Below are 16,382 nucleotides of genomic sequence, written 5' to 3' on the forward strand. Positions count from 1 at the left end.
TTTGGTAGAGACAGGGTTTCACCATGTTGGCCATGCTGGTCTCGAACTCCTGAGTGCTCGGCCTGCCTCGGCCTCCCAAAGTGCTGGGATTACAGGCATGAACCACCATGCCCACCCATGTTTTCTTACTGTAATTTTAATTTTTGTGATAATTAAAGTAAATGCCTGGTAACCACTAAAAGATCTAGCCTCCTACATGAACTCTGCATATACGGTATTAATTTATATAATCTTCACAATCGCTCTACAGTGTTACTCTCTGCTTTCCCCTTCACTCTTCCTTTTTAAACAAATGATAGAGAGTAAGCTCAGAATGGTTGGGTAACTTTCCCAAGGCAACGTAACATTTGATTTATGTTTCCTGATTCATAACCATTACACACAATTGCCAGCCAGCCTAAAAGCAACTGGGGGGCCGGGCGCGGTGGCTCACGCCTGTAATCCCAGCACTCTGGGAGGCCGAGGTGGGCGGATCACGAGGTCAAGAGATCGAGACCATCCTGGTCAACATGGTGAAACCCCGTCTCTACTAATACAAAAAATTAGCTGGGCATGGTGGCGCATGCCTGTAATCCCAGCTACCCAGGAGGCTGAGGCAGGAGAATTGCCTGAACCCAGGAGGCGGAGGTTGCAGTGAGCCGAGATCACTCCATTGCACTCCAGCCTGGGTAACAAGAGCGAAACTCTGTCTCAAAAAAAAAAAAAAAAAAAAAAGCAACTGGGAATCATAGTATCTAAGTCAGAGGGCTGTTAAAAAGATCATTTATGCTATCTTGTTTGGTGTATTAATGACCCAACAATGTAGTAGATTTAGAGATGCTCGACTGTCACTTCAGGTGAGTGAGAAGGAAGTTTAAAAAGCAGCCATGATTGCAGGGAATCTGGAAGCCAAATTATTCTGCAGGGATCATTAAACTTTCTTTTTTAAAAAATGTATGTATTATACTTTAACTTCTGGGGCACATGTACAGAATGTACAGGTTACGTAGGTATACATGTGTCACGGTGGCTTGCTGAATCCATCAGTTCAACATCTATATTAGGTATTTCTCCATGAAAATTTTCTTGAAGACCCTCTGCAAGAGAGTGAGCATGTGTACATTGAACAGAGGCAAACCTGATGAATGGAAGAAAACAGAGCGAGAATCCTGGTAGGTGATGTTGATGAGACCCTGCACCAAGTGACAAAAGAATTTCTTAGAGTCTCTATCCACCTCTTTTCAGTAAATGTTCCTATATCTTCACACAAGTAAAGAATGTTCTGTGCCTCTCATATTACCAGGATTAAACATGGAAGGATCTTAGGGGAAATGTCTACAAGAAGAAGTGGGGAAGGAGCTGGAAAGACTGGGAAACTCATCAGATCATAATGTGGGTGGTCATGACCCCAAGTGAAAGAGAGGGAAAAAATGGGTACACTGAGCCATAGACTTAGACTCAACTCACACTTACCGACTTCTAACTCAACTTAGAAGTAGAGTTCTTACAGTCCGTGCAGTAGAAGGAAGGTTCTAGAAGCCACAGAAGAGGGCTAAAGCCACAGCCAGCCATTAGAGGAGTCCCGTGTCTCCTAGAAATGGGTCTGCCTGGCTGGGTGCAGTAGCTCATTCCTGTAATCCCAGCACTTTGGAAGGCAGAGGCGGGCAGCTCACTCAAGGTCAGGAGTTTGAGACCAGCGTGGCCAATGTGGTGAAAGCCAGTCTTTACTGAAAATACAAAAAATTAGCTAACCGTGGTGACAGCCACCTGTAATACCAGGTACTCAAGTGGCTGGGGCAGGAGAATCGCTTTAACGCAGGAGGCAGAGGTTGCAGTGAACCGAGATTGGGACATGGTACTCCAGCCTAGGCAACAGAGCAAGACTCGATTTCAAAAGAAGAAAGAAAAGAAAGAAAGGAAGGAAGGAAGGAAGGAAGGAAGGAAAAGAAAGAAAGAAAGAAAAAAGGAAAGAAGGAAGGGAAGGAGGGAGGGAGGGAAGGAAGGAAGGAAAGAAAGAGAGAGAAAAAGAAAGAGAAAGAAGGGAGGGAGGGAAGGAAGGAAAGAAAGAAGAGAGAAAGAAAGAAAGAAAAGGAAAGAAGGAATGGAGGGAAGGAGGGAGAGAGGGAGGGAGGATGGGAAGGAAGAGGTTTGCCTTAGTAACTCTGCTACACATACTCACTTTGTAGGGACCACCCACTAGAAGTGAGGCCTGGGCCCTTGGTCAATTACCCACCATGTAGTTGAATGTTTATGAGGCACATCTTCATGGCCACCACACCAGGCACTTCTAAATGTTGCATAAAACAAGCACAAATCCTCTGCCTTCAATTCAACTAGACATGCATGTACTCAAACACATGCCCTTTGGGCAAACAGCACATCAGCTGCCTGCTCTCTGAGTTGCACTTGAGCCCCACTTTGGAATTAGCTTGAAACCAGTGAGCTCATCAGCTTTCAGGACATGTTATAAACACCCCTCTCTGTACAGTTGATCTTCCATTCCACACCACCTCCCCCTGCCAAAATGTCCTATTATTTTGTTTTGTTTGATATTAAAATCTGGATCTCAGTGTTGATTGTCTGGCCCTCCTGTTTCTTTCTGCAGCCACTCGTCCTGAGATAATAAGCTATAAACACTGTAATCATGTGTAAACAATACCTCTGTGAGGTGAGTCCCAAGCAAACAAGGCAGTCCCATAGTCTCCCCTTGTCCTGATGGTCCTGCCTGTCCTCCTTACAGCAGCACAGATGATGGGAGGAGCCAGCCTGAGCTGCTGGACCCTGGCCAGCCAGCTGGGAGTCCTCTGGCGGGACCTGAAATAGCGATCGAGCAGGCAGCTGGAGGTGAGGGACTTTCAGGATCCTACCTGAGTGCTTCATAGGTGGCCGCAGGGCACTTGACTCAGATCCAAGAGAGGCACCTGGCTCCACGCTGGTCCCGTGCCAGTTTCGGAGGGTAAACCTTGCCCTGAATGATGGTGTCTGGACTCAGTTCATGTTTTATTGTTCTGTGTCTCTTCAAAATTAATTCCTTAGCGAAAGATGTTTGAAACCTAAGCCTCCTCATTCTCCCTCTCCATTTTATTTTCAGTTGCAAGCACTTGTCCCTGTTGAAAATCAGGAGAGTTACTGTTAAGCAAATTGCTGCTGGAAATTGGATTTCTGAGCAATGCCAGGCACAGCTATTGAAATACTGAAGCTTCTCGTAGGTCTAGAAACTACTAAGGAAAGGGCAAACCTGTCCATTTCCTGAAGCTGTGCCTAGTGTAGTGAGGAGGAAGGGATGATTTCTCAAAAATGTTGGAACACAGAGATGTAGGAACCGACTTTCAAAAATGCGTATGGACCAGTACAGTCGTTCTCAAAGTGTGCCTCCCAGCCAGCAGCATCAGCATTACCAGGAAACTTGTTAAACATGCAGAGTTTTGATAAATCGATTCCACACCTACTGAATCAGGAACTCTAGGGGTAGGACACAGCTCTCCATTTTAACAAGTTCAGCAGGGGTTTCTGATCGCCACTAAACTTTGAGAATTCCTGCTCTAGAGACAGAGGTGGTGCTTCTTTTTCTTCACAAATAAGTAAAACACAAAAGTTCACTTAGTTATATAATAATCCTGTTATGCTGCTATAGTTGGGATGTTTGTCCCCCAAACCTCACGTTGAAAATTGATACCCAATGTTGGAGATAGGGCCTATTGGGAGGTGTGTTGTCATGGGGGCGGATCCCTTGTGACTGTCCTCCTTATGGTAATGAGTGAGTTCTAACTCTCTTAGTTCCTGCAAGAGCTGATTATTAAAAAGACTATTCCCTCGCTCATCTTTGTCTCCTCTCTCTTTATAAGATCTCTGCACATTCCAGTCCCCCTTCCCCTTCCACTGTGAGTGGAAGTAGCCTGAAGCCCTCACCAGAAGCAGATGCTGGTGCTACACTGCTTGTACAGCCTGCAGAATCTGAGCCAAATGAACTTCTCTTCTTTATAAAGCAGCAGCCTCCAACCTTTTTGGCACCAGGGACCAATTTCATGAAAGACAATTTTTCTGCACACCAGGGGCGGGTTGAGGGTTTTGGGATGATTCAAGTGCATTACATTTATTGCGCACTTTATTTCTATTACTATTACATTGTAACGTATGATGAAATAATTACACAATTCGCCATAATGTAGACTCACTGGGAGCCCTGAGCTCCTTTTCTTGCAACTAGACGGTCCCATCTGGGGATGATAGGAGACAGTGACAGATCATCAGGCATTAGATTATCATAAGGAGCATGCAACCTAGATCCTTTGCATACACAGTTCACAATATGGTTTGCACTCCTATCAGAATCTAATGCTGCTGCTGATCTGACAGGAGGCGGAGCTCAGGTGGTAACAGGAGCAATGAGGAACGATTGTAAATACAGCTGAAGCTTCACTCACCCACTGCTCACCTCCTACTGTGTGGCCCAGTTCCTAACAGGCCACAGGTACTGATCCATGGCCCGGGGGTTAGGGGCCCTGTTATAAAGTACCCAGCCTTGGTACTTTATCAGAGTATCTTCATAGCAACAGGAAAAGGCTTCTTTATAGCAGCACAAACAGACTAAGACACATGCCTCATCACAATGTATTTGTCCAAATACTTACTGAACTACTACTTTGTACTAGGCTCTATGTTAGGCACGGGGATGTAATTGTAAATAAAAACAGAAGTGGTTCTTGTTCTCATGAGTTTATCTTTTAGTCAAGAGAACTGATATTAAATAAATACACAAATAAGTCCCTAAGCACTAATTATTTAAAGTGATTGGAATGAAATAAAATTTCTTTTTTTTTTCCTTTTTTTTTTTTTTTTTTGAGACAGAGTCTCACTCTGTCAACCAGGCTGGAATGCAGTGGCATGATCTCGCCTCACTGAAACCTCCATCTCCTAGGCTCAAGCAATTTTTTCATGCCTCAGCCTCCCAAGTAGCTGGGATTACAGGTGTGTGCCATCTTGTCCAGCTAATTTTTGTATTTCTAGTACAGATGGGGTTTCACCACGTTGGCCAGGCTGCTCTTGAACTCCCGACCTCAAGCGATCTGCCTGCCTTAGCCTTCCAAAGTGCCAAAATTACAGGCGTGAGCCACCATGACAAGCCTAAAATAAAGTTTCTTAAATAACAATACCAAAAGACCTGATCTAGTATGGGAGGTTAAGGAAAGCTTAAGTGAGGAAATTATACTTCAGTTGACATAGAGAGGAAGCATAGAAATTACAATCCTAAAATCTGGAATGAAGGTGGGTTTTTCAAGCAAAGAGAACAGCACATGCTAAGACCCTGCATCTGGGTGAAAACGTCTCACTCAACTGACAAGATCAAGATGGCCAAAGTACAGGAATCAAAGGGCACAGAATTATGAGACAGGATGTGTAAAAGATACCTGGAGTTGGCTAGGCACGGTGGCTCACGCCTGTAATCCCAGCACTTTGGGAGGCTGAGGCAGGCAGATCATAAGTTCAAAAGATTGAGACCACCCTGGCCAACATGGTGAAAACTCGTCTCTACTAAAAATACAAAAATTAGCTGGGCATAGTGGTACATGCCTGTAGTCCCAGCTACTCAGCTACTTGGGAGGCTGAGGCAGGAGAGAATCACTTGAACCAGGGAGTGGGAGATTGCAGTGAGCCGAGATGGTGCCACTGCACTCCAGCCTGGCAACAGAGCAAAACTCTGTCTCAAAAAAAAAAAAAAAAGATATTTGGAGTCATGTTAAAAACGCTGATCTTTATTATAAGATCCACAGGCAACCACTGGAGAGTTTGAAGATGGAAAAGAGGTAATGGCAACAAATGGCCTTTGGAAGAATCTCCTTCTGGCTGATGCATGGAGAATGGAGTGCAAGAGGACTCTTAGGCGGGCACTGCAGTTGTTCAAGCCAGAGACGAGATAGGGGAGACCAGTGTAGGTGAGGGGAGATTCAAGACATGGAAGGAATTATGAGATCTTGGGAAGAGTCTATCACCGGTCCCGGGTGAGAGTGCCAAAGGTGTCAAGGATGGGTCTTGTTTCTGGCTTGCACGTCTGAAGGAATGGGGAAACTATTCAATGAGGTAACATCTCTGAAAAGCATCGGGTTTGGGACAGGGTGGGTGATGAGACACACAGTTTTAGCGGCCCTTGAGATTTAAAGATGTAAGCCTAGAATAGGACCTCAGAGAAAAGGTTTGGACTGAAGATATTAAATGCGGCGTGACTCACACAGCTAAGTCTCAGAGTTGAAACTTACAGACGAGTCTAGAGTGAGAAGACAACAGGTCTCAAGATCAGCCTGGAGGGACTCCAGTACCTGGACTCATGTGTAGCAAGAGCTCAGTAAAGTTTTTTTATAACCACATGAAGAAGAAGGAAGAGAAGGAGGGAAAGGGATGAAAAAATAAGAGCGAAGCAGACTGTATTGGATTCAAGGTCTGGTCCTGCCATCTGAACAAGTTTCTTATTCTCCAAGCCTCACTTCCACCATCTGTAAAACGGAGGGAAGGTGGTTCATATCCTATGCATGTATCATGTGGATTAAATAATGTAATATTTGTCACATAGCAAATGCTCAGTGACATTATCAATTATTACTCTGTGCATAGGACGGGGCAGGCTCTTAATGTTATTTATGAGAGTGGTGAATGAATAAATCATTGGTTGAATAAATGATATCTATCTCCCTTCTCATAGAATTATTTGTTTTGAAATCCCATTTGTATTAATAGTAACGGAGGGAGGATGCTTGAGTTACGCATTTCACACAGCAACCTGGGACATTCATTTTAAGCCTCTATCTCATTGGAGAAATGGGAAACATTGAGGTGTGATTTTTTAAAAGACAGATGGGACAATCTATGTTGTGTTGCTTTTCTCTAGGGAAGCAAAAGCAGCCCTGTATTATCGTGTGTTATGTATCGCAGGATGGATTTTGCAATTGCTCCACTCATCTTTGTCACCCTGCCTACACTTACCGGTTTTAAAAGTCCATACTACTTTGAAAGACCTCATTCTCAGAGCTATCAACTCCTATGCACTTTTACAATGCAATTAAAAAGGCAAAAAAAGAATCAGAAGTTGTAAGAGACACCAACATGACTGGACAAACAATGAGTGTTTCTAGGAGGCTGGAAGTAACCTCGAACTCATACATCCTGGTTTATGTGAAACCAGCAAAAGTAAGATGGACCTCTCATTGCAGATTCTTGGGTACATCAGCCTAACCACTTTTCTCTTTATACTAACATTTTAATTAGCATCAGACATATGCTTGGATTAAAAAAGAAAGAGTAATGAGAGTGACCTGAGAGCTATTGTCACTGTATTTTACTGAGTGCCTATCCATTTAATGGTTGAAATGTAACAATCTTAAAATCCAGGGTTTTTACTAGAAACCAAACAAAAAATGATTGATGGCGCTATTGCATCTTTGGATAGAAATAAATATTTTCTTAGGACTGATTCAAGGAATTTCACTTTCTCTTTCCTTGACCCTCTGAGAGCATGGGAGTGGCATGCCATAAATGTCATATTTTAAACAATGATTTGAAGGTTAACACCATGTTGTCCTTAGTCAACAGTCATGAGTTGGTTCTACGTTGGAGGAAGTCACGAAACCAAGGATATTGTCTGGAATCTCATAAATTACAAAAGGATAATACTAACAAATAATGCAATCTGACAGTATTTATAACAACTCCAAAATCTCAGTATAGAGATATGATGCACCATCATCCTGAAACATGCTTTTTTTGACATGTTAACCACTGTGAAAAAGAATGTGTTGTGCGTTTAATAGCATCTTAGAAACACGATGATAATGAGAACAATAACTAGAATTTATTGGTGCTTACATTGTGCTGGGAACCATGCTACACATTTTTTATGCATTAACCATCTAATTCTTTCAGTAATCCTACAAGGAAGATACTGTTGTTCTCCTCATTTTATGGAGAAAGACTGAGGTACAAAAAAGATCAGATAATCCAAGGCCACTTATCTAAGGCCAATAGACTAGTGAATGACGAAGCTGAGATTAATAAAAAGGCTTATATGACTCCAGACTAATCTCTTTTAACATGAACTGGGAGGCAGTTTTATAAGTCTCTTCCTCTAGCCAACAAATAATAACTCTTCCTCCTTGTTAAAAAAAATAGTCATGGAAGATCATATAGTTAGATATATACATATTTTGTGAATTTGAAAGAGAACAGTAATAGCATTGAATCTATACACTGCTTTGGGCAGTATGGCCCTTTTCATGATACTGATTCTTCCTATCCATGAGTATGGAATATTATTCCATCTGTTTGTGTCCTCTCTGATTCCTTGAGCAGTGGTTTATAGTTCTTTTTGAAGAGGTCCTTCACTTCCCTTGTTAGCTGTATTCCTAGGTATTTGTTGCAATTGTTAATGGGAGTTCATTCATGATTTGGCTGTCTGTTTGTCTGTTGTTGGTGTATAGGAATGCCTGTGATTTCTGCACATTGATTTAGTATCCTAATACTTTGCTGAAGTTGCTTATCAGCTTAAGAAGCTTTTAATAACTACATGGAAATAGAACAACTTGCTCCTGAATGCCTAAAAAAAAAGAAGCTTTTAGTGTTAGGTATCACTATCGTTGTTAAGAAATAAGAAAAGCAATGTGAATTTTCAAAAAAGAAAAAAAAAACTAGAATGACAGAAGTTTTGGAAACTGAGTCTAATGGCTTTATGTGCTAACCTCAGTTTTGTTTGTTTTGCCAAATCTACATACTACCTGAACTACTTATATTTATTTAACTTATTTATATTTATGATTCACTTTATAAACTTTAAAATTATTTGATCTAACATGACTATATGAACAGTCTAAAGCATCAAGCTATTACAGTTTTTAAAAATTCTATGTGCCCCCAAGAACCTTCTGGAGTACCAGAAATGGAATATATTCCCCACATTGGAGACTCCAGTCAGAATCACCATAGGGAATGCAGGGGAAAAGACAAAATAAAGCAAACAATGGCTAGGAGACGTGGTGGCTCCAGACCTCTCATCTCCAACATCTTTTATCAACTTCCCAAGGAATCCCCATAGGGCAAGACTCGGTTGCCTGGGAAACTCCCGTCTGTATAACCTGACCACATGTCATCTTGTGACAGATGGAAGAGCCTGTTAGCCACACTGGGGACCTGTCATAGACGTCACCCTAGGTCTGCGCATTTCATGTACAATGAGCTCTGAATTTAAAATTAAACAGTTACTCATCAGGAAGGAAAGACATCACAAAATAAAACATGAAATGTTCTAAATTCAACAGTGGATTTAAGAGCATATAACACTGTGCTCTCATGTATACAGGCAAAAAAATGCATTGGAACCCAAATGTTTAGTTTAAAAAAAATGGAAACATCTAGTCAGTTCTACTCCCGTGTCTTCTCTGTGGTCCAATTAATCAAATCAGAACGAAGTCAAAACTGGTAGCCACTTGCCAAGCATGCAAAAAATGTCTGATTCTGATTATTAAATAAACAACTCCTAAAAAAGGAAGTGTTTTGAAGAAAGACAAGCATTTTCTTCCCTCTGAATTGCAGTGTATTGAACTCCTCCCACGAGCTGGTGGTAGAAAAAGACTAAACTAACGAGAAGTTCAGAATTTATCAAATCATGCTTCATTCCAAACATAAGATATCAAAATGTTGAAATTGCCTCTTAAAAATTTAGTAGTGTTATTGCTTTGTCTTCCATTTTAAAGAAAATATATATGACACACTTTTGGATGGTAAAGGGTTTGGTTATATATTTCTTCACACAGTTTTATAAGATTAGTTTTCTCTTAAATGTTGAAGCTTCGATGGCCAATACTAATGAATTCAATTTTAATTTCACACATTCTTTTTTATGATTTTTTAATATCGTCATTTAGAAGGCTAGTTTTCACAACCCCAAGTGTCAAGGTAAAAATCCACTGATTTATACAGCAAGGCCAGAGTTTCAACCCTGACTGCTACATACAGCCTACAGAGGTAGTATACCACTCACTCTACCTTTATGATATTGATATTCATCATAAAGAAAGTGATAACACTTCACATGGTTGTTGAGGATATAAATGAAAAATGAAGTGGATACTCTTTGTGGTTAGACAGACAAGAATGTACATCAAATTATCAACCACATTCTCCTTTAGGATATTGGGGATTTGTGAAGGTATGTCTTGAGGAGGGGACTGAGTACACAGGGTGATGAAGGACTCCTATTTTGTATTTCACATACTTTCAAACTCTTTGAATGAACTGTTGAAAGGAACATACCTCATGTATAGATATGAAAGATTAACAAGACATTTAAGAATAAAAATGGCAAAAAGACAAAAAGAAGGGGTTCATAGTTCTTGATTTGTTTGCTGAACTAAGTGAAACTAAGTGGATTTTCATGCCTGTGTTCCTTCTTTCCCCAGAACCATGGGTGCTCTTTCAGAGCTGTCTTGATTCTAAGGTCAGCTGTGCAGGGGAGTCATAGAAAGGGCAGCACCCCAAATATCCTGGTCCACTCCAAGTCCAAACTATCTCATTAAACAGCCTGAAATCCTTGAAGCATTAGGGGTGTGCAGGGGCGCGAGCGAGCATGAAGACAAAGAAAATGAAGATGTAAAGCCCAGGCAAACTTCTGTAGTCACTCTCTTTATCATAACTATAGTCCTAACACTATTACTATCAATCATTAACAGTTATTGTAATTTTGCTGTGGTCTCGGGATTATGCTTAGTATTTTTTAATGAATGTTTCATGCAATGTTTGCACAATATTTGAAGAAGACATTATTATCATCCCCATTTTGCACACACAAAAACTCATGCTGGAGAGTTCTGGTAACTGAGCTGTACTCACAGGGTTAGCAAGTTATGAAGCTGCAAACCAAATTCCAGCAACCTGGAATGCTACGTGGGATTGGGCAGCAGAAGCTTCACAGTACTAAAGCAGAGAGGTTGGCAAATTGGTTCTTTCTGAATACAGCTGAATTTCTTTTGGGCTCGGCTTATAGACTCAACATTATTAGTGTTATAAGGGATGGTACAGGTCTTTGAGTTCAACCTCTCTGTCAATAAGAGAATAATCTTTTCCACATATCTATGATAGATGATCTTCTATCTCTGCTTAAACAGCTCTAGTAAAAGAAAATTTAAGATGTATGTGAACAAATCTTAGCACTGTTGAATAACTTCATTCATTAAAACCTCTTCATTACATTAAGCAGAAACTGGTGGCCCCATGAAATTGCACCAAAGACCTTGGTTCTTGTATCTGGAGTGCCACATAGGTACCTGTTGCCTCTTCCATAGGATAATGTGATAATGTGTGAAAGATATGAATGCAATGCTTGTGTCCACAATAAATTTGGAGGCTTTCTCTAAAAGAGAAAGTAGAGTCTGGGCTTAGGCAATTTACAGTCCTGAACTCAAGCCTCAGTTTGGCCCTTTGCTAGCCATTAATCTTGGAGCAAGTTCCTTAAATTTTGAGTCTTTATCTCTTTGAATCTACAAATTGAGGAATATAGTATCCATGCTGTAGGACTTTGAGAAGAAATATAAAGTTCCCAGAGCAGGATAGTGCCAGACACAGAATAAGTATCTAGGGCATGTTGGTTTTCTCTTCTTTCACTGTTTTGTTTATCTTTCTCTGATTTCTCTCTGCTGTTTTTATGAACTTTTTGAAATGTGAGACTCTCACATAGACACAGTCCTCCAGATGTACCCTAATGCAAAGGAAGGTAAAGGAAAGTTGGACTGTAGCTCTCATGACATAAACGCTGATTTTCTATTTAAATGTCTTCGTGATTCCAAAGATTCATATATAGCCTAAAAATAGGTGAAAAAAAAATCAAACCCCTTTTCCCTGCTTCCTAACCAAATCTGATGTCTCCCATATTAAACTTACTGATTTTCCTACTAGCCCCAAAAGTCTATCTTTTCTCCCTATTCAATTCTGTTTTCTAGCTCTTAGTCCATTGCTCCTACCTGTTGATACTGTGTTTTGGTTCTGTCATCTATACTATTAGCAATCTCTCCCCCACTTGGCTGTGGCTGAAAATGTGATAAGTATACTTTCAACCCAAGGAACTGATTTTAAAAAGGACAAACAGGACAGGGCCCGGGAGTGCTCCCATGTCACACTGCTGCAGACCTCCCACCAAGCTGACAAGAAGTCATTAATCAACCCTGGCTGGATGGAGCTCCTTTATCATTGATGATTGTGTCCAGCGGTCCTACCATGTAGTTCCCATGTCATAATTCTATACGTGGCTATCAGGGAGACTTTATAAAATGCTTCTCTGAAAACAAGACACATTCAGCCCCTATACCACCAGCCTTCTAATAAAACCATCAACATAGGATGTGGAGTTATTTTGGCACAAAATTACAGACTGCATTAGTCTCAATACTCTTTTACATATGCTCATCAATATTATCATTGATGCTGGGCTCTTTAGAAAATACTACTTTTTCTTAAAAACATGAAGTTACTTCTTTGTTTTCCAGAAGTGAATAACATGGATATCCTCTAGCTTAGAGCATTCGATTATATATTCGATTCTATAGAATAGAATCATTCCTATTCTCTAATAAAATTCAAAAGTTACAGAAAATTACTCTAATGGATCTCCAGAACTTTGAATTGTTTTTACAATCCCTGAAGAAAGATGTCTGCTTTTATGCATGTGATCATTATCTTCTTCCTTCATAGGATAACAGTTTCCACTTTTCAACAATATGTCTGATCTTCTCCTAGCTGGTAGAAAATAGAGCCAAGCAGCTTCAATTCAGATCAGAGGAGGAAGAAAAATGAACATCGCACAAGGTGAACTTTATTATTCTTTCAAACAAGACTTAGCTCTTATTCACACATCTTCCTTATGTCATTTCCAGTTTATTTGTTATATTTTAAATTACAAAAATAGTTTGGAAAACTTTTAAAAATCTCATTTTAACAAGTTTCTTGAATGCAGTCACCTCAGCACAAAACTAAAAGATACTAGTTTTTGTTCATATGTATTCATATTTTACCTATTTGCAGTTATATTTTTATTTTTAAACTAGAATCAAAATATACCTTCATTTTTGCTGTTATAGATTCTTATGATAAGATTTAAGCCTACTTTGACATAGCAGTTGCCTGAGCTATAATGTAGACCCTAAAACATTGAAAGTCTAATAACTACATAACTTTTTAATTTAATTTTTATGTAAATATTTTTAAATTCTATCTATATTAGTAAAGAATTGCCTTGTGTGGTTTCTCATGCAATGATATTGAATATTCTCCCAAATCCTTAAATAACTGACCCCTTCTCACCAATATTTTATGTATTTATTTATGTATTTATTTATTATAGCACCAGTGTCTCACTATCTTGTCCAGGATGGTCTCAAACTCCTGGGCTCAAGTGATCCTCCAGTGTTGGCCTCCCAAAGTTCTGGGATTATAGGCATGAGCCACCATTCCTGGCCTTGAATTATTTTCTTAACATTAATTCACCTGAGAGAAAGAATTGGATCAAAATAAACAAGTATTTTATTCTTTTTTTCTTTTCACTAAAGACTTGCCATCCCTGCATTTTTATTCTTATTAATATCTATTGACATACTTGCAATAAGATATTGCTTAAACTGTTAATTTTCTAAGCACTCTGTTTTAATGGAGACTTTATTTTTTCATATTTGTTCTACCCAGTACTATATTTGTGGCTTTTAGGTATTTAGAGAGTATACAAATTTGTTACATTAATTTTCTCAATGATAAATTGAAAAGAAAATTATTTTATTTAGTTTTATCCATCTCCTTATGAAATAATACAATTAGATTTTGAGATGTGACAACCTTACATCATTTTTTTCCTAAAATATGTAACTGGTATTTGCATCAGAGAGTTGGTTGTAATGCAAACATTATTATAGCTATGAGTAAACCAACAATGACCACTTCAAGTCTTGTAAAATCACACATGTAAAATATGAGATTACTTTCCAAAATTCACCAGATTCATCTGTCATAGAAAAAAACTATTGAAAACTCATTTGAGCCAAACAAGCAGGTGCTATGGAGAAGCAAAGATGAATAAGACATGGCTGTTATATTCAGAGACATATCATTGGTGAGGGATAATAACGGAAATCTTGAAAAAATAAAACAAAATGAAAAGGCCACACAGAAATAGAGGCAGAATGCGGAAAATGTCCTAAATTGAATGAAATGTGTGTTTTGGCATTTAGAGATTGGAGAAACGAATTTGGGGTTTATAGCTCCCTGTTTGGGGCAGGAATGGGTGGTGGAGTTTATGGTGATGAAGATTTATCAAAGCCGAGGGAGGATCCAAGATGGCTGAATAGGAACAGCTCTAGAGTGCAGTTCCTAGCAAGAACAATGCAGAGGGTGAGTGCCCACCACATTTCCAAACAAATTTTCACTGCTCACAGACCAGGAGATTCTCGGCCAAAAAGCACCACAAGTTTTCAGCACAGTGGTTTCAGCCAGTGCCGGATTGGCACACAGAAACTCACATAAATCCGGGCGGACGATTCAGCTGGCACCTGGAACACCTGGGAGACAGAGCTGCCCATTCAACTGAAAGGGAGGGGGCAGAGACAGGGAACCAGGCAATCTGGCTTGGTGGGTACCACCCCACAAAACAAGCAATCTGAAATGCTCTGGATTGAAGTTTCGCAGCAAGTGCAGCTGGACCCAGGAGGGTCCAGCTCAGTGGGGGGAAGGGCGACCACCATTACCGAGGCAGTCCGCCACTATCAAGGCAGTTCATGCAGCAGCTGGGCAGAGCCTGAGGCAGCTCAGCAACGCCTCTGCTGGCAGACTGTGACTAGACTACTCTGTGCAGGGCAGGGCATCTATGAAAAAAGGCAGCAGCACAACAGGAACTTATAAATAAAGCTGACCTTCCTAGGATAGAGCACCTGGGAAAAGAGACAGTTATGAGTTCCACTGCAGCAGACTTAAAAGTACCTGCCTAGCATCTCTGCATGGAACAATGGAGCTCCCAGCACAGCACTTGAGCTCCTATAAGGGACAGACTGTCTCCTCAAGCAGCTCCCCAAACCCTGTATACCCAAAGAGACACCTCATAAAGGAGAGCTCAGGCTGACATCTGGCAGGTACCCTTCTGGGACGAAGATAACAGAAGAAGAAACCAGCAGCAACCCTTACTGTTCTGCAGCCCCCGCGGGTGATCCCAGGCAAGCAGGGTCTGGAGTGGACCTCCAGCAGTCCTGCAGCAGAGGGGCCTGACTGTTGAAAGGAAAACTAAGAAACAGAAAGAAATAACTTCACCATCAACAAAAAGGACGTCCACTCAGAGACCCCAGCTGAAAGTCACCAACTACAAAGACCACAGGTAGATAAAGCCATTAAGATGGGAAGAAACCAGTGCAAAAAGGATGAAAACACCAAAAACCAGAATGCCTCTCCTCCTCCAAGGGATCACAACTCCTCGCCAGCTACAGATCGAAGATGGATGGAGAATGAATCTGATGAATTGACAGAAACAGGCTTCAGAAGGTGGGTAACGACAAACTACTCAGAGCTAAAAGAACATGTGCTAAACCAATGCAAAGAAACTAAGAACCTAGAAAAAAGGTTAGATGAGATGCTAACTAGAATAAACAGCTTAGGGAAGAATAGAAACAACTTGATGGAGCTAAAAAACACAGCACAAGAACTTTACAAAGCATACACAAGTTTCAATAGCCGAATCAACCAAGCAGAAGAAAGGATATCAGAGATCGAAGATCAACTCAATGGAATAAAATGAGAAGGCAAGAATAGAGAAAAAAGAATGAAAAGAAATGAACAAAGCCTCCAAGAAATATGGGATTATGTGAAAAGACCTAATCTACGTTTGAAAGGTGTACCTGAATGTGACGGAGAGAATGAATTCAAGCTGGAAAACACTATTCAGGATATTATTGAGGAGAACTTTCCCAACCTAGCAAGCCAGGCCACCATTCAAGTCCAGGAAATACATAGAACACCACAAAGATATTCCTCAAGAAAAGCAACCCCAAGGCACATAATCGTCAGATTCACCAGGGTTGAAATGAAAGAAAAAATGCTAAGAGCAGCCAGAGAGAAAGGTCGGGTTACCCACAAAGGGAAGAACATCAGACTCACAGTGGATCTCTCTGCAGAAACCCTACAAGCCAGAAGAGAGTGGGGGTCAATCTTCAACATCCTTAAAGACAAGAACTTTCAACCTAGAATTTCATATCCAGCCAAACTAAGCTTCATAAGCAAAGGAGAAAGAAAATCCTTTATGGACAAGCAATTGCTGAGTGATCTCATCACCACCAGGCCTGCCTTATGAGAGCTCCTGAAAGAAGCACCAAACAAGGAGAGGAACAGCCAGCAGCAGCCAC

At 40.6% G+C, this 16,382-nt stretch overlaps 1 pseudogene; it reads left to right on the forward strand.

Annotated features, from left to right (window-relative positions):
* The first annotated feature begins 816 nt into the window (after nucleotides 1–816).
* The window catches only part of LOC105706755 (nucleolar protein 56-like), a 129,756-nt pseudogene continuing 114,190 nt past the window's right edge, over nucleotides 817–16,382 (forward strand).

The sequence above is a fragment of the Aotus nancymaae genome, unplaced genomic scaffold, assembly GCF_030222135.1.
Source record: "Aotus nancymaae isolate 86718 unplaced genomic scaffold, 86718_ANA_hifiasm-v0.15.2.pri h1tg000030l, whole genome shotgun sequence".
NCBI classification, from domain to species: Eukaryota; Metazoa; Chordata; class Mammalia; order Primates; family Aotidae; genus Aotus; species Aotus nancymaae.